Raw genomic sequence first — 26286 nt, 5'->3', positions numbered from 1 at the left:
TAACCAGAAGTGCGGCATCTTTCAAATTATAAGACCGTACCATGCAGAAAACATCCGTGTTTCTGTAATATTTTGCAATTGCAAGTAATGCATTAACACACGAGTCTTGATGCCATTAGGTGCAAAAATTCATCCCTTCGATTTTCCTTAAAACATGCAGCTTGAGAAGGGAGAGTTTTCAATTGCAGAACCACAGATTTCATTAGTGTTCTCATTATGGTTCATACTATTTATTTATGGAGTGCTCAGAAGCACAGTAGATGCTGTAAGGCTCAGCAGACCTTGGGAGCAAGCGTTAGATATGACAGGGCAAGTGAGACCTGAACAATAGGTGAATCAGGCAATTGCTTTCTGTATTAATTGGATCTGAGAGAAAACTGAAGGGGGAATTAAACAAAAACCCCAAACACACCACTATTCAAGTTCCTTTAAAACTTGCATTGACTCTAATGGCACCGAGGTCTTAAGTGTAGCCTCGCTCTCTTTGAGAAGTGATGACAATAAGGCTCTGTAAAACCTCCTGCTTATTTTTTTCTTCCAGTAAGATTTCTGTGTCAGCTCCCAAAGTGTCCCCAGTGGGGAAAGCTTGAGTTTCCCTTCTGGGGGATTACTGATACCTAGCTGGTAATAATAAAAGCAATTTGGGTCTGTAAACCCTCCTAGGAACATCACAGCCCGAACTGCGTGTTATGCAGTGCAGCTCTGCTTTTCAGAAGTGCCTGCACAGAGCACACTGACTGATCAGGGGCTGTTCGATTCTTCAATTAAAATGTGAGCTGTCTCTTTTATAGGTCTGTGTTTTGTCTCCATTCCTTATTGCGGCATTCTACGTGATGCGGGTTATTTTAACACTTGCTTTTCAGCATCCTGTTATATATTGAGGAGTTTTTTGGGGTTTTTTTTGTCCTCTGGGAGATGTGCTCTGTTGTTTTGATTGATTTTCACTCTTTTTATTACCTGCAAAATACTAGATTCTGAAAGTAATAGCAACCATCGTTAAATAGTATAGGAAATAAAAGATACTTCAGTTGTCTTAAGGCGGTTTCAATCTCCTTTCTGCTTTCTACAGAGGCACATAGGTTTGTCTCTGGCTTAGCAAAAAAATCCTTTCTTCTGTGTAGAGAATTTTGTCCTTTATAGGCAAGCTTGAAAGGCTATACATTGTTTGAAGAGAATAAGAAAAATAAGTTGAGCTCCAAGAGTCTGCTTTATTCTGCCCACTGCATTTATTCCTGCTGTTAGCAGGATTAAAATTTACTACTAGAGAGAGGCATAAATAAAGATGTTCTTGAAAATATATGCAAATGTTAACACACCTTTCAAAACCTCATTTGGCAGTTCAGATGCCTAAGTGCCTGAGCTAGAAGCTACTGTAAAATTGAGAGCAGGGTGGAGAAAATGCATACAAAGTATACAGAGGCAGAACAGGGCTGCAAAATTGGGTCCATAGAGATCCAGTCCGTGACAGCTTCCTATAGGCTATGTTGCATGATATCTGCTTTGGTTATGTTTATGAATAGGTGTTTGTCCTTTCAGGATAGTAAAAATTTGCTGGCTGGGATCATCCGGGTCATGGTTTTCCATGACCTGCTCTGGGGAAGGATGCTAACTGAGTGCTTGCTGTAGAATTTCAGTTTGGAGTGCCCCAAAAAATCAATAACGTACATCTGTACTCAACACCAGGATTTTCAGGGTGGGTAATTTAATATGGCTCTGATATCCTCCTGTACAAATAACCCAGCTGTGATTGTCTGAAAATTGCCTGACCTGTCAGGCCTAGGCACTCAGTATTGTTGGGAGCAGAAACTCCAGACATCACCTTAAATCCCTGGTGTGCTGGATGTGCCTTCATCACATAGAAATGAGATGGTCACCGGTGGGTCCTGCTGCTGGCTTTACTGGTAAACTCAGACAGGACTGAGAAAACAGTGCATTGGCTGATGTGCCCTATTAAACAGCCTCTTGATCTCTTTCCTGGATGCCTTGTGCTATTAAGTGTTGGTGTGATTTAAAGCAGCCTGTGCACTGCTCAAACACAGGCCAAGAGTATACCTCTCACAGAGCAGCAGACCTTTTGCATGGCAGCCTCAACCTGTGCGATTTGACTTCACCTGAGGAGTGACCCTTTGAATGACAGGAGCAGTGACCTGAACCTGGCTTAAAATAGTAGCCATCAGTATGTTTGATTTTAATCCTCTCATTTTTTCCTGCCAGAGTGGTTTCTCATCAGAAGTCCCAACCTGTGAAAAGTGTAACTAGTTTGCATATATTTCATTCTTCCTTATGTGTTTATTTGCACTGTTTTCTAGGCATGTGAATGAGTGATGTGAGTAATGTGATTTGAATGCTTCGGTGACTGGGTCTTTTAAATAGAACCAAGAGAGGATTGATCAGTGTCACGAAAGAGCCAAAGAATCCCTTAAGCAGCAGCTCACATAACTGCAGATTGCATAATTCAAAGCTGTCCTGGGGCATTTTTAAATGATGCATAGATTTTGTTTTCTTTATGTTTTTGAGAGGAGAAAGTTGGATGAAAGTTTTACATCAGCAGCAGTGTCACTGGGAAATATTAAGTGCTTTCTTTAGCTTAGAGAAGACTCCAGGGAGACCTCATTGTGGCCTTCCAGTACTTGAAGAGAGCTTATAAGCAGGAGGAGGACTGACTTTTTACACGGTTTGATAGTGATAGGACAAGGGGGAACGGCTTTAAACTAAATGAGGGGAAAATTAGGTTAGAAGTTAGGAAGAAATTCTTTACTCAGTGAATGGTGAGGCACTGGCACAGGGTTCCCAGAGAAGCTGTGGATGCCCCATCCCTGTACAAGGCCAGGTTGGATGTGGCTCTGGGTAGCCTGGTCTGGTGGGTGGTAGCCCCGCCTACGCACTCCATCTTTAAATCCCTCCAGCCTAAGCCATTCTGATTCTATGATTCTTCACAAGAGAAGTTGGCTTGCCAGCTGCTTGCTGAGAACAAGTGGGAAATTAACTCCTTTCTTAGAGGTGCTGTCTGAATGATGCGCGTTCCCCTGTTAATTAAGATATGTGTTGAAAAGAAAACACAGGGAGACAAGTTCAAGCCTTTCAAAATCACTATTAGACATTGTTAGTGGGGACGGAGAGAACACTCCTGGTTTGGCTTGGGAAGGGATTAGCAAACCAAATTGTGGTCTGGTGCAGAGGGTTCTGCTGGGGACACACTGGATGCTGCTCGGTGTAACAAAATTGCAGCATTGGGCATCAGATGGTTGGAGGCAGAAGGTACGGGGAAGAAATCTGCGATAATGATTTTGTTTGTTCAGGACATTTGAATTTGTAAAATCGGCAAATAAAGACAACATAATTAGTTAACAACAAGCTGCATTTGTTTAGCCCGCAAGACTTAAGAACCAGCATCATTAAAACAGCACCTGTGGGTTTTTTTTTTAATTACCGCGTTTTGGAGATGGAGGCACACATTTTAATCTTCCGCCTTTTAAAACCGACGTCAAAGTTTAACAAGTTGATATTTATGAGAGAGGAGATGTTAATTTCTGGCACAAACCCCTCCCGAACGGCTCCGGCTGTACGATGTGCACCGCTAGGTGGCACAGCCCACTTACAGATCGCTGCTCTGTGCTTCGATGCTGCTCCGGGCTGGGTGTGCCGCAATCACAGCTCACAGAAATGTATAAACAAGCCGGAGAAGCGGCCAGCATGAAAAATTACGATGGAGGCAAGAAGACCTTTCAGGTTTTAGTCTTGAATCCCGCTGGCAAACCGAGGTGGAGGCCTTGATGTGGAAGAGAAATAAATGATTCTTGTAAGTGGCTGTGTTCAGTGAGGGGGTGGATGAAGGGAGAGGTGTCTGAGTGATCTTGCCCCACTGTCCTAAGATATTATATCTCGTGTATGTGTGACTGGCAGTGTGGCATTCAATCACTGACTTGCTTGCAGTTTCCTTTGCAGTCAGCTTAGAGATACTGTGGGAGTCAATAAATCTGTGATGGGGCAAAAAACCAAACCAAATGACAACAAAAAACCCCACCAAGCTATATGCTTACCATCTTTTATTTATTTATTTATTTACTTATATATTGTTTCTTACATGGTACTACTGCAGCAAAATGATGCTGAATGCCCCTTCAGTAATTACTCTGGGGCCGGGACTAGGTTTGTGTTTAATACAGCAGTGAGTGTGCTGGCAGTGCTTGAACAGCACATGGCAATTCAAACAGCCTAATTCTTAGCACGCTGAGGTGATACACTGACAATGTATTAACATAGGAGATCCCACAAAATTACACTTTGCAACTTGTAATAAAATCCATTTTCCAAGGCAGAGTGCATTTGAAGAGAGAAAGGGACAGAAAACACACTTGTTTATTCATACAGACAAAAACCCACTATCCCTTCAAAGCATGGGAAGGACCTTTGCAAACTGGTAGGAAAGGCTTCATTCCACATTGTAAGGGGTTGCATTACGGGGAGCTTCTGGCCTCTGAGGGGCATCCCTTCGACCCAAGGTCTCACCCATATCTCCTTGGTTACAGTGGATTTCTGGATGGACCCAGACATCTCTGCATCTCTGTGCTGCCTTATGGCAGTTTGTGAGAAGGGAAGGATTGAAGCAAACCTCTGGTCCCCTGTAACAGGTGCAGTGTCCCTGGGGGGAGCCTGCAGCAGAAGCGCAGTGAAGAGGCTGTCAGGCAGCATCTAGGAGAGAGTATTTGCATAGCAAATTGGGAAGGTGATTGAGGCACTGATAAGCTCTTTGTCTTCCCAGGGGTTGGGGCTCACTGCCAGATTGGGCCGCCTGGAGTGTGTGTATCTGTCTTTCCCCAAACAAGTAATAGGATATCACACTTGTGCTGTTGCTTAGTTTCAGTCAGTACAGGATTTCAGTCCCTACTTCCTGATCCAGAAGGCAGCAGTAAATGTGGGTGAGGTCACTGACAGCATATCAGGATCTTGAAACCAAACCTTTTCCCCTTCCTCCTCAGAGACTTGGGAAAAAGTGGGCTCAGTGCAGATGTAGGGATGATGCAAGTGACTGGAGCATGAGGACAGAGTATGTGTATCTAGGACCCAGGTGTGCCAGGACCAGCTTCCAGTACTACAGAAGCAGGACTATAGCCCACAGCTGCTGGCAGTGTGAAGACTCCCATTGTTCAGGGCTGTTTTTGCATATTGTACTCAGTTTGTTCTCCCTTCTGAACTCTAACGCTTTAAGCAGTTAAATTCAGTGCTTTGAAAGGGTAGATAACAGCAGGACAAGGGGAAATGTCTTTAAGTTGAAGGAGGGAAGATTTAGGTTGGATATCAGAGGGAGTTCTTTACTATGAGAGTGGTGAGGTGCTGGAACAGGCTGCCCAGAGAGGCAGATTTCCCATCCCTGGAGGTGTTCAAGGCCAGGTCTAAATATTAAATGTGGAAGTTGGTGGCACCGCCTGTGGTGGTGGTGTTGGAACTTCATGATCATTGAGGTCCCTTCCAACCCAGGCCATTCTGTGTTTCAGTGATTTACTTAATGTAAATCAGTAATCTGGGATTTGAACAACTTTCAGAATTTGGACAGCAGCAACCACACACAGTTTTTGTTTTTTTTTAGCAAGACAATTATTTGTTAATGATTACTTAGACAAAACAAAAAAACTTAATAATTTCAGGATAACTGGGCTGTTTTTTATTTAGTGACATCAGACAGGTGCATGAGCTATTCCTCTTTAAAATATATATTCTTTCATTTGTTTGTACAACTGGCTGCTGTGCATAAGGATATGACATTCACTTTAAAGTAGTTAAGTAGTGGCATTTTAGCGTGTACAGCTCCTTGTTTTCACAACATAATTTACCCCTATGCAATTACTGTATTTTACTGCATTTTCCCTCCCCACCCCACCCCCACACCCCCTTTGAGTATAGGATTTCAGCCCATATTTCTTGATCATGAAGAAAAACCATCCAAGGCACTGCAAAAGAGTTAGGCATAGATCAGTCAGGAATTAACAGGTTAGTTAATTTCAAGTGATTGAGCTTTAAACAGCGTTTGGCTTATCCCATGTAAATTCACCTCATGCTGTAAATCACAGTGGTAAAACACAGCGATTCCTGAGGGTATATCAATCACAAAACTTCTCTAATGATTTTAAGGATCTCCCAAATGAATCGGTATATTGACAGAACTCTGTCCACAGTGGGGAATATTTGTGGTTCAACAGCTATAAATCCTAGAAGAGTTGAATAATATTACACTAAAACTAGCTCTGTGAATGCTGCAAGCACTTACTCTACCTTCTCCAACCATTTTAGCTTATTTAATAGCTCTAGCAGAGAATTGCTATCTATCTCTGCTGTCTCCACCAGAAGGCTCACAACAAGAGGATGTGCATCTTGGGAGGCACTGAGGATGTGCATCCCACCCTATTTGCAGACAAGGTATCAATCAGTTGTATAAGCACCCGACTACACACTCAGGATGAAGTTCCTCCCCTGATGAGCACAGTAAGCATCAGTTCAGTATAGACATATGGTCAATTTCTGCTTCTTGATGATACACCTTTTCTGACTGCCTGAAATGTGTCATTTTTTAAGCCAGGCTCCTTGTGCTAAACATAATGTTGGAGGAGAATGAAAGAAATCCACTATATATTGGCAGATGTTAGTTTATCTAGAACAACTTGTGGGCAAATAAGTATATCAGAAGTATTGTTAAAGCACCCTGATTTTGATGGGGAAAAACAAAAAAAGGAAAAAAAGATTCATGCTGGAGGTTGAGGTTTTCAAAGTTCAGTGTCCAGCTATAGTGATAAGTGATAAGAGACTTAAAAGTGGCATCCTTCATGGTGTGAGTACATGTTACATGCTGCGTATGGCTGAAAAAGAACATCTCCTCTAATGAAATAACATACAGAATTAATGCCATGGACTTTGTTATGCAAGAGCAGTGGTGTAGTTTTGAACTATTCTAGACATCTGTCTAAACAAATCAACGATAAGTGTTGGTGATCCACACTAAAGAATCATCTTAAAGTCTGAAAATAAGGTGGGTGGTTTTTTTTTTTCCATTTTCTTTTTCTTTTTTTTTTTTTTTTTCCTTTTTTCCTGCTACTAAAGATGATCCTTTTGCTGCTTTTAACTTGAACTGTTACAGAGAGTGAATTAATGCTGTAATGGCATCATCAAACTTCCCTGCACTGTAATTACAAAGATTTGGTATGGGTATATCCTTTTTCTAAACAATGTCACATCATTTTATTCTGATCCCTGATCCCACTTTCAATATATCTAGGATTACAGTAGTGAACAGTACATAAAACAAACATTCACTGCAATCAATACTATAAAGGCCTGTCTGAGTCAGCTGCGAGTGCACTTTACAAACTGCCTCTTTTTAAATCACAGCATGGTATTGGAGATCAAACAAGGTGCTGAAGATGCTAGTGCCCAAATTTACATCTCAGGATTTCACAAAAAGGCATTTACAATGAAAGACCCAGCAAAACCTCACATACACTGCATTAGAACAGAAATGACAACGCCTGTTTATTTGTCCTTGGGTTTTAATGACATGACCCAAATTTCAGTGAAGTTAATGAAGAGACTCTGACTGATTATAATGGACCTTGGACTAGACATATATTAAAATGAACAGAAAAGAAGAATATCTCTCTTCTCTACTATACTTACCAAGTCCTTAAGTTACTGAATTTAAGACTGTGGTTGAATTACTCAGTATTCTGGGAATCACAGAATCACAAAACTGTAGGGGCTTGAAGGGACCTCCAGGGGTCATCAAGTCCAACCCCCCTGCAAAGCAGGCTCCCTCCAGCAGGCTGCACAGATAGGCATCTCTATGGGTCTTGAATATCTCCAGAGAAGTAGAAGGTTGGCCGTGTCTCTTTGACTCTCACACATAAGATATTTATAAACGTTAATCAGATACCCTCTGAGTCTTCTTTTCTCAAGGCTGAACAAACTCAGTTCACTCAGCCTTAATGTACTAGCATTTTTTTTCTGCCTACCTGGCATATTTTTTGTCACAATTTTTTTTTACTCTTTTGCATGCTCTACCAATAAGAAACATATTACTGTTAAAAAACACAGAAGATATTTTGCTCTTTCCTATCCTACTCCAGATTTTTCTGTCCAGACCTTTCTTTACTGCATGGATAATAATTACTGATAAAATAAATTTATGATTGTCTTCTGATATTAAAGGACATCACAAACATATTGCTAAGTAGAAAAAACAACAACAACATTAACAAAATACCCCTCCAAACAACACACATATCAATCAATATTAAAAAAAATGTGACCAAGCCCTAAAACTAATGAAGAGAACTTCAGAGGACTTACATCCCAGAACAGGAGATGATTGCTTACTATAAAACATTGAGGTGTACATAAAGTTCTCATATTATCTAACCCTTTTCAGAAATATGAAACTTTTGTCTGCTGGGAAATGTTTTCATTTCAAGCTGTGAGTTGCAAAGCTGAAATCTCAACATAATTTTTTGGCAATGGGAATATCAGAAAACATTTGGTAGAACAATATAATTTAGCCTCCCTGGACTTCCTCTTGAGAAGGGTTAATTTGCATACCTAATACAGTGTAATTCCCTCCTCTGGGTTAGTCTTCCCAATGCTCCAGCAGTCCCATGGCACATTAGTTTGAGCAGTGTTCTCCGCCTGTGGTACAATCCAGAGAATAGAGCTTAGTGGAGGATCCCAGACAATAAAAGAAACAGGACATTGATACTAAAAATCTCATAAGAAACATCAGGAGCTCAGACAAATGCAGATTTATATCTCTGTCACTCAAAGAGAAATTCTTCAGTTTGGGATGATGCACTGAAATATTTTCAGCCTTCCTTCTCAAGGAAACAAGCCTTTTGTGTTTGTCTTTAATGCCTGTCTCCTCCATTCGTCTTTTAGTCATTTCTCCCAGGATGATTACTTTTGAACTTTTTCAGCAGTATTGATTTTAATGCTTTAAATAAATAAATAAAGCCTCTAAATATTTCCCGAACATGGGCAACCAGGTAGAGAGAGAGAGCCTATATCAATGCCCCACAGAGGGAGCACATTGCTGTGAGTTAAATATTCACTCTCTTTCACCATGTGGATGCTTGTTACCAAATGTAAGTTTCAGCACCAACTGGAGCAGAGCCTGCCCTCTATCCAAAAAGACAAAAATCTGTAAACAATTATAGATACCAAAAGGAGAAAGCAGGTAAAACTGTGGGAGAAAATAGTAGGGTTGCTATCAGCCTTCTACACCAGGAGTATGTGATGCTGTTAAAGACTTTGAAAGAACATACAAATATGTTATGAAAATAACTGGGATCACAACAAATGTATTGAAATACATTCCATTAGTTTGTTCTCTCACTTCTATTTGAATGTTGTACTTGTTTGTCTTATTCAAACCAACATATCTTAATCTGAATCTAGGTATATTTGTCGTTTTGGAACGCATTACCAACCAGCATCCTTGTATCAAATCAAAACATATGTGATCCTCATCTTACAAATACAAATACCCACTCAACTGAATTCTCAATCAGCATCAGCCCTCTGCTCTCCCTTTTTAATCAATGAAAACTGTAGATCCTTCTCGTGAGTGATTTATATCTTAGACATTTGTTTTCCTAATGGAAAACTGGAAAGCTTCAGCACTCTTGTCAGGCATTTAGAAAACTCTCAGTAAACTTCAGTTATTTCTGTGTCCCAGGTAATGTTTCTCTATAAACTTCATTCAGAATATGGTGAATATTACAAAACACTGAACTTCTCATGGGACACGCTTTAGGTTCTGAATAATATCCTTTGAGGTTCAGAGGAGGATCTCCATTTTGCATAGTAACAAACTAGCGGTAATTGACTGGTATCAGCAGAAACAGATAGACAGGCAGCACAAATGTGGAAAATAACTGAATAACAGCAACAACATCTACAATTCCAGGAGAGAGACAATATCTCATAAAAATTGATGTGAGTTGTTTGAGCAGAAGCAGTCACCTTGCCCAGACACGAATCTATACAGGCACTGCTGCTGTGTACCACTTTTACAAGAGATGCAGTATGTTTTCACTTCTGACCTATACCTAAACAAGAAGTAGCATATATACCATGAATGATAGTTCCACATGAGAAGAACATAAGTTATCTTGGCATTTATTTCTACATTTGTTGCCAGACCAGCTCACTTTGTTACAAGTCACAGATCCAGACAACCTGGATTTTAGTATCTGCTAGCCACTGCAAGAGCACTGGTCCTTCCCGTAAACAGTCAGAGCAAATATGTCAAATATAAAGCAGAAGAGAAGCAGTAAACTCAATTAAATCTTTCTTAGAAATTCTTTTCTCATGAGTTTTCTTTAAAAGTACAGAGAATTTGCTCAAAACACAATACCTACTAATACAGAGTTCTTTCATTAATACCTAGACAATCTCAGATGATAGAACTGCTTCCTCTGCTTGTTTTATTTAACTGAAAATAACTAAAACTTCAAGAAAAGTAGGAAATATGATTGCAACCAGATTGAAGATTTCCTCTAAAAAAATACAAGTATTTATGTATTTTACACACTTCCAATACTGGGAATTATGAAAAAAAGAATAATTTGGAATCCTTTTATTGCTTCAGAAATTTTAATAAATTCTGTTACTATATTATGGCTACCTTTCAGATTTGGTTCAACATACTTTGTCCATTTTTGTAACACTTACAGATTTGATTCTCTCATTCACACTTAGACGGCTAAGAGTTCAATTTCTAGCTGCTCATTGGCTTGAGCTTTCTAAGGCTGGAGAAATATTTCCATGCTCCACTGACATAAATAATGTTGATAGCATACTCTTTTGTTCGCCAAAGGAAACAAATCTTTCCATGCTGCTAATGGAAGATGCTGGCAATATTTTCATTTTCCAGTATAACTAATGCCAAAATCAAAGTCTTTTATTCACCAGTCACAGGGGATTGTCTTCATAAGGTAATAAATTTGAATGTCTGAATTATTTGCTCTGGATTTATCAGTGCAAACACTGAACCCTCTTTACCATGTGCGGAGCTTTAATTCAGGTATAAACAGGCAAGTGCTATCATCAAAGCCTATGGATAAAAATGCTTTCCATCCAGTTTTCAGTGGAATTTTCAGTTGCTTAACTCCCATTTTGTCTACTTGGACTTGATGATCTTTAAGGTCTTTTCCAACCTGAGCAATTCTATGATTCTATGATTCTTTCTTCTCTCTGCAGTAGCCAGCTCAGAAAGAGACCACTGTGCACTTCTTCATAATACACTTCTTCACTGTACACAGTCTTCATAATGTTTCATGTGGAGGACTTTATATAGATGCTTCATCTATTTTTCACTTTATTTCTAAACTGCCATGTAATCTGCATAGGTTAGGGGTACCTGAGCAAAAACATTTTGAAGCTATGTGATTTTGTGTGGACTTGGAAATGTGGACTGCAGAGGAACCTGAACTTTCTTCACATCTCCCATTCAGAACACACAAATTATTTCCAGTGTTAGTGTGATTTCACTGCTCATCTAGAGCTGAAAGAAGGACAGTTTAGACTTCATATTAATCACCTGTTTTATTGGTTGTTGGTTGTAAGCTGACAGTGGAGAAATATCCTGATTCCCTCAACTCATTAACTATCATCACTCTAAAGGAGAAAAATTAATGTAGGACACAGCTCTCTACTTCCTGATTCCCAAAATTTACATCACCAAAGTGAAATGCTGGAGACAACCTCTGGTATGTTAGGGTGGTTGATCCTAGAAGAATATGTATAAAAGAGAAGTGTTTGGGTGAGGCTAGGGGAAAGACAGGACATTAAATGTAGTCCATATGCTGCAACTTTCCCACTAGCATGTATTTCTTTTAGGGCAAGTCTCAACTGACCAAACTGTAAAAATTCACTGGGGGTTAGGTTGTTAATTTGTGGGTGAAAAAGCCTTCCCTTTTTCAGAGCCTTCCAATAACCTATGAACCCCATGGGGTAAGGTTTTAAGATAATATCTGACATTGTTAGAAGTCTTTCCAGGTATTATCTGGAAGGATTTGAATATCATCTATCACTTAAAATTCTTTCATAATTGTCAGATTTTACAGTGAGTATTACCTTGATCCAATACCTACTACAGTTATTGTGCCAAATGATTCTTTTTTGAAAAGTCTATTGTGCCATTCAGCTACACTATTTGTTGTGGTCAGACAGAATCTGGAATGTGTTACTTGTTATCAGAAATGTATCCAGGATTTTCTAGGATCTGGGAGATTTTAGATTCGAGAATTAGGCTTCACCTATTAGGGTGATCCCTAGGAGCCGAAGAGAAAGTTTGAGTATGGAGCTGCTGCTCTTCAAAGTTTGGTGGTATTTAAAATGGATGTTTTGGGTCTAACTCTACTTGTTACATTTTCAAAGCTTTTCTGCCATTGTACATTCTGTGCTGTAATACCAATGCTCTAGCACTCGTCTGCACTACTTATAATGCTCCCAGTGCTACTTGACTCTGCTACTAAAAATGCACCTGATGATAATGCCACTTGCCCACTACTTCCTAATGCACCACCGGTTGGCTCATTACTGGATGCCTGGAGGCAAAGTGAACTGTCCCACTCCTTCCCTCCACATTGGCAAAGATAAGGGTAGCATAATAAATACCACTCAGCCATTCGATTTCCCAGTTCCACTGAGTTCACGCATTTGGAATAGGTTGTAAATTCTCTTGAACACAATCACCCATAGATTATCACTGATGCACATACATTGAACTTTGTGCTCCTTATTTCAAAACAAGCAGTATCTTCAGCAAAGCAACTCAGCTCAGCTGCTTTCCTGTCTTCACATGCAATAGATTGTATCTTTAACAAATTATTAATGTTCCTATTACAAACCAATTTGATTTATACTTTTGCTGCTAGCAGTGGTCTAATTATTTTCATATTACTGTGTGGTCATAATGATAATTGTCCTCGATTTACACACTGACTAAGCATTTATTTTCACAGATTTGGAGGTTGTGAGATTACTGATGAGAAAGGCAGAGAATGTAGAAGTTTTATATAATTAGTTTTAAGGGAAGTCTCTAATAGGAAACCATAAAGACGCAATTTTTATTGAAAGGATCATTTTACATTGTAATTTTTTTTATTTCCTCCCCCCACTCCCCAGCCCCCCAGAGCTGAGCAAGCTGATCATACTGCTAGAGATGTTTGATCAGTCTACTTCTGTTCTTTGAAGTTTTTTTTTGTTTGTTTGTTTGTTTTTGCTTTTGTTTTAACTTATAGAATGATATGTAGAGGATAACACACTGTATAAAATAGCATTTTATTATATTTAAGGGAGGAAAAGAAATCCTGGCACTGCCATATTCAGCACAGTCACAATTTGTGCTTGAATTGACAAAATACTTGTATATGTAAAGAGCATCCATAAGGGACTAAGTGAGGGGTTACAACAAAACAAACAAATTACACCACAAAAAGTATGAGCTCGCTAATAGCTTAGCCATTGTCTGTAAGACCTATAGGTTTCACAGGGAAAGCATGTTGTAAATAGCGACTTGACAGTAATTATGTAGATCTGTGAAGGAATGTTTACTATGCATACTGAAGGTGTCTTGTTAAAGCCTGAGCTCATCAACCTGAGGTCTTTTTACAGTTAATGGAGAGACAGAAACATCTGCAGAGAGGAATTCATCCTGTCTGTACTATATTTTTCTCTGAGGTTGAGCACCAGCCTGGAGATTTCTATTGCTCTCCATTAACTTTAGGGGAAGAACAAGAGAATTAGGCTGTACTTTGACAACTAAATTTTAGATGCCTAATTTAGGGAAGATCAATCCTAACCATGAAGGGATTTTATCACACATCTTTCTTACAAAGTAAGGTAAAAAAACAGCGCTGTTTTGAATAGTACCAAGGCAAACAGTAATTATAATACTCAATAACTGGGAGTTTCAGCTCACTCCATACGTATACATAAAAAACAAAAACAAAAACAAAAACAAACACACACAAACAAAAATAACAAACAAGAAATAAAAAAAAGGACAAAAAAATTCTTATATGTAAAAGATTGTTCATTCTGTACAAGTGTGTTATTTCTATTACATTACGCCTACACAAGAATCTGATATCATGTACAGTGATGAGCATTTTGCAGAAAGATTCAAAACATCTCTGGAGTAAACTCAGTATTTTCTACTTATTCTAACAAGTTTTGAACATTTTAAATAGATGTCATATTTGTCTGTAAATTCATTCTGGTAGATTTTCAAAATTCCACATTTCATCATCAGAATCATATAATTAGCATTTCTCTTTTGGAACACAATTCAGCCCATGAAAGAGCAAGTAGTTGTTGTAACACAAGTAACGCCATTAATTAGAAACCTAGTTTGACAAGTTATAACCCCTCTTCCTAATTTTAATTCTACCTGGTGGATCTGTAGGAATGAGATATTAATGCTGATATTCTGAAATGACACTTAGGTCTCGTGTAATCAAAGAACTGTATTCTCTCAGAACACAAAGGAACCCCTAGTGTGCATTTGTAATTAACATGCTGAAGAGGATGTTTCCACCCATGTACTGAATGCAGTCACTGGGGCTAATAAACAAGCACAATGGATTCATTCTTTCAACATGATCAAAGATTACATGAGGCTACAGGCACACGCAATTTTGGGAAATGTGAAGACATTGCTTAGCATAAGCTTATATCAGAAGAAAGATGTTAGATCTAAGTTTTGGATATGAATAATTTCCAGAAGAGATAGAAAAACATCTTGACTACAGTAGCAGCAAGATGTACTGCATAGTGTTAGACAAAAGATAAGGCAAAAAGATATTTTGGTATAACTGAAACGGAGAAAACACTCAACAGCTCTGTTTGTATTGCAAAGATTGGGAAGACATCTGAACTAACAGGACTTCTTATAGGTAGAGCAGATTTCTTAGAAAAGCAGAATATCTTTCATTAGGCCAACAAAACAGGCAGCTTCCCAGACTCAATAGCTTCAGGTCATGGTAGGCTTGTGATTCTAACTTTTGTTTAAATAGTTGACTGTTCTTTTGTTTGTTTTGTTTATTTTGCTTGTTGGTATATCTGATAGCAATAAAATATAAAAGGATATCGCCTCCTTACAAAAAATTGCCTTTCTTCTGTCTTTAGGCCATCATGCTGCTTTTTACGCCAGCCTAATAGCTGCCTTAAGCAAGCTGATGAAAGGCATGACTTACAATGTATTAGTTATCTTCCCGTAAAATTTGATTCAAGTACAAAAATCACTGAAGTTTTTATCAGGAGATGAACTGTGGCCAGAGGGTGGCCTTATTTAGCTATCTTGAAGTCAGAGAACTGTAAAGATAAAAGTTAATGATCTTATCTGATAGATTTTAGACTAGGGGGGCTACTTTTGTTAGCAGATATTCCACTGGCAGAAATATTCATTTTTTTTTTCAATGAAGATACAGTCCAAAGGTTTAGATATTAAGCAACACCTGCTCATAGCAGCCTGATACATTGCTATATTCTCTACAATGTGTAAAAACTTTACCAAAGATGTAGCATATTTCCTATACGTTAGATTACTGTTTAATAATCAGTGTTCAAGATTCAGGCTAAGAACAGAATCAAATTTAGACTTGTATGACTAACCATACCTTTGAGCTCTCTGGTTATTTTTAAACTTCATCCTATGAAAACTTGGCTATTACCAACACTAGTAGAAAAATAATCAAGTATTAATAGATTAGTTTTAGTTATAAGGGACCCAAAAGAGCACCTACCCTTGCTGTGGTTAGAATTGCCAGCTATGAGACCAGGTTGATGTCTCTTCTAAGTCTACACTCTTTTAGCTTAAAACCCCAAGCTTCAGCCTGTCTTCATAGTAGAGGTGCTTCAGTCCTCTAATCATATTTGTGGCTCTCCTCTGTACCCACTCCAACAGCTCCACATCTTTCTTGTGCTGGGGTCCCCAGGCCTGGATGAAGTGCCTCACAGGGGCAGAGTGAGAAGGAACAATCCCTTTCTTCACCCTTCTATCCCTCTTTTGATGCTTAGGTAACAACTGGCTTTCTGAGGTCACGTTGCACACATTGTTGGCTCACATGGAATTTTCTATCCACCAGTATGCCTAATTCCTTCTCTGCATTGCTGTTCTCTATCCACTCATGGCCTGTATTCATGCTTTTTCCAGACACATACACACAAAAAAAGTAATTTCTTCTCTTACAACAACAAGCCAAAAATCTTTGAGAAGTCATGTTCTGTACTTCAAACTTTAAGTCTTGACCCTTTTGCCTGGGTCTAAAGATATGACTTCCCTTTCAAATACCTACTAGTTATCAAAATAAAAAATCTATAACATAATACACACCAGAAATGGGGAAGGTTGATAAATTCTGCTCTTAACTGAATAGTCAGCAAAGGCCTGAAAAGTACAAATGCTTCTCAAAACATAAATAAACAGAAGTTGTATCTACCTATCTCTCAGCAAGATAGCTAGATAGTATCTTAGCTTTTATTTTCTGTGTAGAGCCTATTATCACAGAATTTAAACACCTAACACTCTAAACAACATGCAAACAGAAGAAGCTGACAAAATACTTGCCTGGAACATTGCAAATCTTGCTATTTTGTGCTATGTTTGCACAACTCATGCATGAATGCTTTTCACATATTACTGAGATTTTGTTTGTTAAGATAGTGAGGATAAATGAGGAAATATATATTTTGTGACTTGAACTGAAAGTGCAGAAATATTTCCAGCACTGCACACGCTAATTTATTTATTTTTTATTTTTTAGCATAAAGGTTTATGGTAATGAGGAGGAGCTCATGGACATTGCTTTCTCTGTCTACCAAATTTATTAATATTTTTAAAATGTTACAAAGCCTTCAGTTGTTATATGTGATGTTACTTCTTCTGAAAAGAAAATCACGTGGACTGTTAAATTATCAATTCCATTTGTTTATCTTTGAAACTAAAGAGACCAGAAAGCTAAGCAGATCCTAGGGGAATTTGTAGTAAATTTAATCAGATACAAAAGCATCTTTAAATCACTGTGCATCTTCATGCTATTTTTCTTTTTGGTAACTGTATTTTCAGGAAAATGGTTGTGGTGCTTTGTTGCAAAACTATTTTTTGCAAGAACAGTTATCCCTTATTCTCTAATACATACTACTCTAATTTCCCTAACAATATTCATTGCTTGTTTTGGAGAATCCCTCTAAGCTTTTCTAAAACAGAACCCACTCTGGAAGATATCTTCAGGTCTTGGATTGAAATGCAGAAGACAAAATACAATCTAGCACTACTGGATCCTTTATTCCAACTCCGGACACCTGCATATTCTGTATGTATTCAGTTAGAGTGCCTGTACCTACTGCATAAACTCAGTCTGGTCGATGATGTGTGCTGCCAGAAATGCCACCACAGTCAGGGTGCAAAGTTTGAAAGCCCAGCACCCCTTTATTCTATGTCTCTGACCCTCTTTAAAGTTTCAATACTTACGTACTTCAGAGTCAGCACCACACCAGTGTATCAGAAGAATCTTCTTTGAACAATTTTGCCATCTGTGAGCTCCATTTATAAGTCATTTGACTCCGCTGTTCTAACCCCATCAGCAGTTACACACATGGATAATTTTATGGACTGGGATAGATCCTTGCTTAGGTAAAGACATACTCTGCCAGTTAGACGAAACTAGCGTCAGCCTGTTTGCAGCAAGTGTGGCTTAGTTTATAATTTTTAGACAGGGCTTTTGTATTACGTGTGGATTTTTTTACACCTCACTCAGAAGCCAAATGAGTTTGGCATTGGGAGAGTCTGGATTATAGTCATCTAATGAATAATTAGAATAAATTTGGAAATTGTGGGTGAGCACACAGAAAGTAAAAGAGTTGGATAATTCTCATTTGGCCCTGTTGTTTTTAATGGGCATGGAGAAAAGATCTATGTCTATGACAATTACATTGGTGTTTATCAGCAAATCAAGGATTTTCAAAATGAAGATTAAAAACTGACATTGCCTTCTCGTAACATCATATCAATACTATCTAGTATATTTTAATTGTGTATGTAACTTATGTTATGGATTTTATATATAAAAGCATGATTAAAATGTTTCTTATATGTTTATTTCACTCTATCATGCATGAAAATATTCCAAGCCCAAAACAAAATGTCAGATCACTAATAAATAGGCTCATATTTTTCAAAAATGCTTTGGAAAATATGAGTTTAATCCAAATGCAGACAGAAAAGTTTCAAGAGAGCTTCATTTTTCTGAAAAGAAATTTCTGGAATTGATGCTATCTGCTCACTGCGTACCACTTGCATACAGCTCTGCTGCCTCCTACAGAGCTTTGCTCCCATTACCTGTCTTTCCCTAGTTGTTTTCCACTTTCTGTTTCTCTTCCCTGCCTGTACAGGGTGATATCATCCCCTGCAGACACAAATCCCACATCAGTGGTTATCTGTGGGTAAATCTTTAGTCCAAGTGTCACCCTGCATAGTGCTTCCAGCATCTCTCCAGGCAGCTTGGTACACACTGGGGGCCGTATTACTGTGGCTGCTTGCTTATGGCTGCTTGTAGGACCTGAGGAAGGATAGGCTCCAGGGAAAAGATAACACAGCTTCAGTTTGCTGTTTCCTAGGAGATTCAGTCAAGAGCAGTAGGGGCGGCTGAGTCTGTTTGGAAAACCTGATCCCTTGCATGAAATGGCAAGATCTGCTTACACACAGCTCACCCTTCGAAGGCCTAGTACTGCCGGGACTGCTTTCATGTGAAATATTACTGCTCAGCATGGTCTGTTGAGACATCTGAGCCCCGTGGGCTGGGACCAGGCAACCACATTGCCTTCTTTCTCTCTTATAAAACTGCACATTTGGAAGCAGTGACTATAGATTTTGGTTTCTGCATTGTACAGCTAGAGCAGACCAATACTTGCTGAGGAAAGGATTAGAGATAGCTCAATAAAACCCCATAATCTTACCGACTTGTATATGAAGCTTAAGTACAACTTTTGAATAATACTTAAACATGGTGATAAATGAAAGAGGGGATACAACGACCTGTGAAACAGCAAGTCTATTGTGTCTGACTAAACTTTGGTAACAGAACTTGTCTGAAGAGATTTATTTGGTACTTAACCTTCTTGGATTCATTGCACATGGAAAATTATTACGTACTTGGAATAAAAGGTGGATTAGCACTAGATCACAGCATGGATGAGAGGAACTACAGTGAGAACTATAAAAAAATCATCCAAAAGAGAGAAATGAAATATTGGCTGTGATTCCTCAAAAATCAGACCCAATGCTACTGAGAATATCAGCAATATTCCAAGTAGATATGAAAAAAGAAAGAATATAATGACAAACTTTTTTCAAGAAGTACCAATATAGTAGATATTAACTATATGGAGGATGACCAGAATAATGCATGAGAAGAAATGGATAGCCCTGAGAACTGGGGCAAAGTATGTGATTTAATTAGTTTGAAATGTGAGGTAATGAACATAGGGAGCAATGAGAATTTCTTCAATCATCTTAAGGCCCACTGGTTAAAACAGGAAGACCTAGGGATATTAGTCATTCAAAGAATTATTATGCACCACCTAGGTGTAAGTGGCAATAAAAAATGGAAATACAATTCTCAGATGTATCAAGTGAAGCTTTTACAAAACTAAGGCATTAAGCATTAATTATACATTGCAGGGGTGAGATATCTGGTAGAGATACCTGGAAAGTAGTATTGCTGTAAGAATGGAAAGACTGAATGCGACCAAAGCTCATCAGTTTGTTTAGCCTAACAGAATGAAAACTGAGACTACATCTGGTCTCTTTGCATAGAGTAGGAAAGAAGATGCAAAAGAAAAAGAAATCTCAGTAAACCTTAGGGACAATTTTGACATAAATGGGGCATAATAAATATGTCATAGAAATTGTAAAAATGTATTATATAAAAATCTTATGATTGAAGTAGTGGTGGAAAGAAACTGAACTGGTTTTAACACATAATGCTTTCAGTGATAGGAATTTTGATAACGTGACTGATTATGATGAAGGAGAGCTGCAGTCAGTGATGTGGGTAGTGTCCCAAACCAAGGGACCACATGCTGGAAGAAGGAAAATAAAACCAAGACAAATAGAGACACTGATTTTAAAAAGACACAAGTCTTCATCCATACACATCTAGTATGTTGCAATCGAAGTAACCGAATGAACTGTGTAAGAGCAATACTGAAACTAGTAAAAGGTTATGAACCAGAAAAGGCAGAATTTGCTTGACATATTATTAAATGGAAAAGAGCTAACTTGGTTTGCTAGGTGCTTATCAGTGATACATATGAATATACACTTGTATACATATATATATATCCATGTTTACTTTCTGGGCCCCATGTGTGTCCCTGCCTACCCTGGAGGCTGCTTGACAGAGCTGAGGGACACCTCACTGTGTGGCCATCCAGCCCCATTCCTTCTCTACTGACCTGCCTGGGTACCATGGGACTGTGCCCTTCCTGGGGTGGACACCATCTCTGCCTGCCTCACCTCCACCCCCTCTCCTGGTGCTCCTTCCCCTGCAAAATGTTCCCTTTCTGCACTCTGACTTTAGGACCCCTAAAACTGCTTTCATGATATGCAATTGCATCTTTGAAGGAAAAGATTATTCCAATCTGAGGAACTGGGAAGAGTTTACCATTGCTTTTTTCTAATCCATGTCCCGGCTTCCCTAACATGTTAGAGGTTAGTTGGGCAAGGAACAAGGATCTGGGTAGGCTGTGTGTGGAAGCCTGTCAACTCAAAAGCACTCTGGGTTTCTCTCTTTGGCAACTGCCTGTCAGCCCACTACTTGATTTCTCATGTCAATACCAACCTGGAAAATATCTAAGTAAAAGAAATCCAGAAGAATTCTTCTGAGCATGCAGCTAAACCAGTTAAAAACTCTGAAGGCAAAACAAGTGCTTCAAAACAAGGTATACTACGGCTGTGTGCTGAAAATCTAATCCTACTGCTGATAAAGTGCTGCTGGATTTAACAGAGTTAGCAGAGAACACTGCAGTTCCTCTACACTCCCATGAGTTGCAATGACACGTGTCCTAGGTATTTTAAATTTTGGTTTGGATATTCCACATAGCTCTGCTTGGTACAGACTCCCCTGCAGCAGCACTCTCATTTCAGCAAAAGCAGCATAGAAATGATTCACATTCCCAGGTAATTTCCCTCTGTGCTGCCGTGCAGAAGTAGGAAAGGGGGAGTTCATTTTCCTTTGCAGTTACCAGCACTTGAGACCAGCCAACTTAAAACAAAGATTTATTTATTTTTTTTTCTTCTTCTTTTTCTCCCTTTTCCCTCCTGGAGTGTAAAAAAGAAATTGTATTTGTGAAATAAACAGCATGTTGCTGTAATACTTTGCCAGTCTCGAGAATCCTCTTAGACTGCATTTTATTTTATTTTTCTTTCTGAGATCTACAGTACTATGCTGGCATACTGGAGACCTCCTAGGATTTCTGTGTGTGGACTACATTAATGAGTTCCATGTAGACCACAGAATATTCTAAGTATGCAGGAAAGACTTTAATGCATCTTTCTCCAGAAACAAAGTTTTTTTTCTTCTTCTAAACAGAAAGTGACTGCTTCCTCAGCAAATAACTTTTACAGTTCAACATATATTATATATTTTTTTTAATTACAGTTATTCACATTTGTGTTTATTTTGCTGTTTTTTACTTGAATGCACTAATTGCGAAATTATATTTATTAATGAAGTTAGCAATCTGTTGATAGAGGAAAAGGGAAAGAGGAACAAAGATAAAAAGAAAAATGATGAAGAGAGAAAAAAAGACCAAGAGCACTGGACCCATATCGCATTGCAGACTTTAGGAGAGTTTCCACTGATTTCACTTAGCTTTAGCACTTGTCCTTACTGAGGAAAGGAAAAAAAAGAGAGAAGGTTCTCTAATGGATGTGACTATGTGTTATGTTTTCAAGGAAAGGTTGTGATAGCTGGGATGTAAGGGGGCTGCAGGAGCGCCCTCTGTGTGCAGAACCCAGCAGTTTCCCCATGTCAGACCACAGCCAGATGTTCCAAAAGGGGCACACCACTGTCAGAGCTGAGCCATGAGTGACACTGGTTGTGCTCTGTGAGAGCAGATTTAAGAAAGGAGAAAGCTCCTGTGCAACAGCAGCTGGGAGAGAGGAGTGAGAAATGTGAAACAGCCCAGCTGACACCAAGGTCAGTGCAGAAGTAGGGCAGGAGTTGCACCAGGTATGGAGCAGAACCTCCTTGCAGCCCAGGGGAGGCCCATGGAGGAGCAGGCTGTTCCCCTGCAGCCCATGGGCACCACACAGAGCAGATCTCCATGTGTAGCCATGGAGGAGCCCATGAAGCAGCAGTGGATGAGGCCTGAAGGAGGCACAGCCCATAGATACCCTGCAGGAGCACCCCAGGCCCTGCTAGGCAGGGGGGTTGGCCCTGCAAGGCAGGGGGTTGGAACTACATGATCCTTGAGGTCCCTTCCAACCCGGGTCATTCTGTGATTCTGTGATTCAGGCCAGAACTGCAGCCTGTGGACACCTGTGTGAAGCTTGAGGCCATGTTGGATTAGTGCTAGGAGACCTGCAGGCTGTGGGAAGCCCACACAGGATTAGTTTGACAAGGATGGCATTCTGTGGGAGGGACCACATGTGGAGCAGGGGCAGAATGACCATGAAGGAACAGCAGAAATAAGTGCTATAGACTGACCACAGTCCCTATTCCCCATTTTCCTGCTTCATTTAGGGGGAGGAGGTAGAAGTGGGTGGGTAGGCAGAAGGTGGTTTTATTTTGCTTTTAGTTTCTCACTGCTCTAGTTTGCAATAAATCATATTAATCACTTTACGCTAAGTCTTTTATGCTTATGACAGTAATTGGTGAGAGTTCTCCTTGTCCTTAACTCAACTCAAAGCATTTTTCATCATTACTTTCTTCCCCTGTACTTTTGAGGAGGAGAGAAAGAGAAATGTGGTGGTGCTTAGCTGTCCATCAGCACAGAACCACTGCATACTCAAACAAAAGGTACAAATCTCTCCTTCCTGAGAGATCTGTAGGAAAAAAAGAAAAAGAAAAAAAAAAAAGTAATTACTTGAAGGCAGTTGTTTTTTGTCAATTATCATTATCATTATCACTATAATTATTGTTGTTTTAATGCTTTGAAACTTTGAAATATAGGCTGTGTCCATACAATTACAAGAGTACTTGTGTTCAAGAATGTTTCTCAGTTTCTTTACTTAGGTCAGTAGAAGAAAGGACCCCATGGATAGAGGGGAAGCAGGCAAAGCCCTTTCTTTGCCCCCTGTGCACAATTACTCGTGCCAGCTCATAGTTAGCATGTTTTCTGACATGTGGTTTGGGTAAAAGAATGGACCGAGGCGTGGTCTGAAGCTGACCCAAATATGCAGTGTGCATTATGTTAGACCAGGTTGGATACATACCCATAAGACCAGGTTGGATGGGGCCCAGGGCAGTCTGGTCTAGTACCAGATCTACATGTTGGTGGCCCTGATTGTGGTGGTGGGGGCTGGAACTTGATGATCTTTGAGGTCCCTTCCAACCCAAGTTATTCTATGATTCTATGATTGCCTTCAGAGAAAGATAGGCCTGCTGTCTGTGGGGGTACTGCCTTTGTGTTGTTTCTAATTATGGCCAGACAACAGACATCGACTGTTTTATGCAGTAGTTGTATGGACATGTCCTACAAGTCATAAAAGCTAAATACTTTACCTGTCTGACGACTTTTCAGCATTCTTAATGCCAAAACTGCCTGTTTTTATATTGGCATAACACTAATGTTGCCAGCAAAACAAGCACTTTGCCAGTTCTGTTCAGACTAGTCCCCCTAGACATAGCTCTCATTATTTATTTTGAAACATTTTCAACATTGCTTCTTCTGTCTTCTGTTATGTCAGCATTTATGGAGTGTCATTTTTCTAATAAATTAGTTTATTCTGAATTCATAAATGTAAAATATGAATGGAGTGGGATGAAGCAGACAAACAAACAAAGGATGATAAATGTAGAAAACTGTTGGGAAATACATTCTGAAGTCAGTGGATTTTAAGATATTTTCAGTTTTCTGGTACTTTTATTTGAAAAGCAGTGACAAGAACATCCTGGAAAAAATGCAGGACAATTTCTTGCTATAGAGTTACTGTGGACTTTTGATATCTTGGGTGCAGAGCAACACCTACATGATACTGAGTTGGAAAAGCCTTGAGTGAGGGACTCTGATCAGAGACCATTAGAATATTACATGATGTTGCATCCTAAGGTAGAGAGAATACTTAGCCTTTGACTTGAGATTAACCACATGGAGATCTCAGAGCTAAGGATGAGTGAATAGGAGACATCAGGTGCAACAAAGGAAAAAAATGCATACTGTCACAAACCTTAATAAATTAAGGTAAAACTCACATGGATGCAAGAGCCTTAGGAGCTCTTCATGAGCTGTTCTGTTTTGAGAATAGAGGTACACACTGATCCAATGCTAATTGTTACCTGTAATTTAGATTGCAGCTGTCAAGGCAATATGTTTGTAGGTGGAGTGATAATGCAACAAAAAGAGGAGTGAGTGGGCTACAAGATAAGTGATACCTGGCTTGTTTACTAAATGCAGAAGTCATTAATACTGTTGCTTACATATTATGGCTATGGAAGAGTAAGTCTAGATTTTCAGGATATCCCTTAGATAATAGGACAAATTCTAGTGTCCCAGTAATATCCTGTATACTCTATATTTTAGAATGAAGAGTAATTATTGAATAGATATCCTGATTTCATCTGTGTTAGAGTGATTATCTGGTATGGTGCTGTGCTTTGGGCTTATAATGAAAATGTTGTTGATAATATAATATTATTTTAGCTCTTGCAAAGCATTGTTTGCAGTAAGGACTTTTAGATTCTCCTTTTGTCCTGCCAATGAAGAGATTGGTGGTGTGCAAGGTGGGAAGGCAAAGAACTAGAACAGCTGAATCAAACTAGCCAAAAGTGTGTTCCATACCATATGATGTCATGCTCAGCAATAAAAGTGGAAGAAGCTGACTAGGGGAGACACTGTTGCTTGGGTTTTGGCTGAGTATTAGTTGCTAGGCAATTGCATTATGCATCACTTTTTTGTGCATTCTTGTCATTTCCCTCCCCCTGACCTCTCCCTTTTCTTTCCTGTTACTTATCCCAACCCATTGGTTTTACTTTTTGTTTCTGATTCTCTTCTCATCCCTCTGGAAGGGGTGTAAAGCAATAGCTGTGTGGTTCTTAGCTGCCAGCCTGCCTAAACCATAATACCTTAATACTGAAGTCAATTAGCTAGCAAATTTTGTATGACCGTTCACCATTCAGCAGTCCACTTCTATTCAACAGAGCTCTTCAGAAGGTGAAAGATGCCCAGAGTGTACCTCACTGACTTCCTCTTTATTCTTCATCTTCTTGACATAATGTAGCTACTTGCTCTGCAGTCCTGTTAGGCTATGATCCAGTGCAATGCTGGATGATCTTGGCTCTCTCTGGAGTCAGAAGGGAAGGCTCTAATGCCCATGAGTGGTCTGACATGCACTGGGGCTTAGCCTGATGAAGGCCTGTGACTCCATTGGGATGGAACGTGCCAGGTCCCTTGGAGGACTCAGCCATGAAAGCTTTTGAGTTGTTGATACTAATGCTGACTTATGCCAGCCATACTGGCAAAGAAAGGAAGTCTGAGACCTTCAGAACATTGCAGTGCTGGATGAAAAATCTATTGTTTATTCCCAGCAAAGAGAATAACGCTGCAGAAAGGCTATAAAGCTGCCCTCCTCTTGCAGAAGTTAAAGTGACAGCCGTTCAATCCAGCTTTGCCAAGTGTTCTCAGGTCCTGTGTCAAAGGAAGAAGACAATGATAAATTGAACAAAGCAGGTGGACTGGTAAAAGAGAGCAATGAAAGAAACAACCCACAAGAAGGGCAGAACAGTCCTGCAGCTGTCTCTGCTTTGTTTCCTCCTTCCAGCAGTTCCACTTGAGGAAGGACATGACTTAGCATTCAGGAGAGGTGTGATGGCTGAGCATTGTTTTGCAGAAAGATTTTAAAACCCTTCATCACTCTCTCTCTCTCTATTTATTTTTTTTTTTTAATTGACCCCAGCCTCAAATTCTAAATGAACTTCTAATATGTGGGAAAAATAAGCATTTGCACTTGTGTCAATTTAAATGAAAGCCATCTCCTCTGTTTTTCTTTCTAAGCTTTTTGCAAGTATTATTTTATCA

At 39.3% G+C, this 26286-nt stretch overlaps 1 long non-coding RNA gene across 1 annotated transcript; it reads right to left on the bottom strand.

Moving 5' to 3' along the window:
- Positions 1-2872: 2872 nt before the first annotated feature.
- On the bottom strand, positions 2873-16032 carry LOC107308230. Its single transcript, XR_001552697.2, has 3 exons — positions 15792-16032; positions 8584-8670; positions 2873-3769 (listed from the first exon to the last, which is right to left on the bottom strand). It is a non-coding gene; the product is annotated as an uncharacterized LOC107308230 (long non-coding RNA).
- Positions 16033-26286: the final 10254 nt, after the last annotated feature.

This window comes from Coturnix japonica, chromosome 1 (assembly GCF_001577835.2).
Source record: "Coturnix japonica isolate 7356 chromosome 1, Coturnix japonica 2.1, whole genome shotgun sequence".
Classification (NCBI taxonomy): domain Eukaryota; kingdom Metazoa; phylum Chordata; class Aves; order Galliformes; family Phasianidae; genus Coturnix; species Coturnix japonica.
The sequence above is the reverse complement of the archived record's forward strand: the minus strand, read 5'-3'. Positions and strand labels throughout refer to the sequence as shown.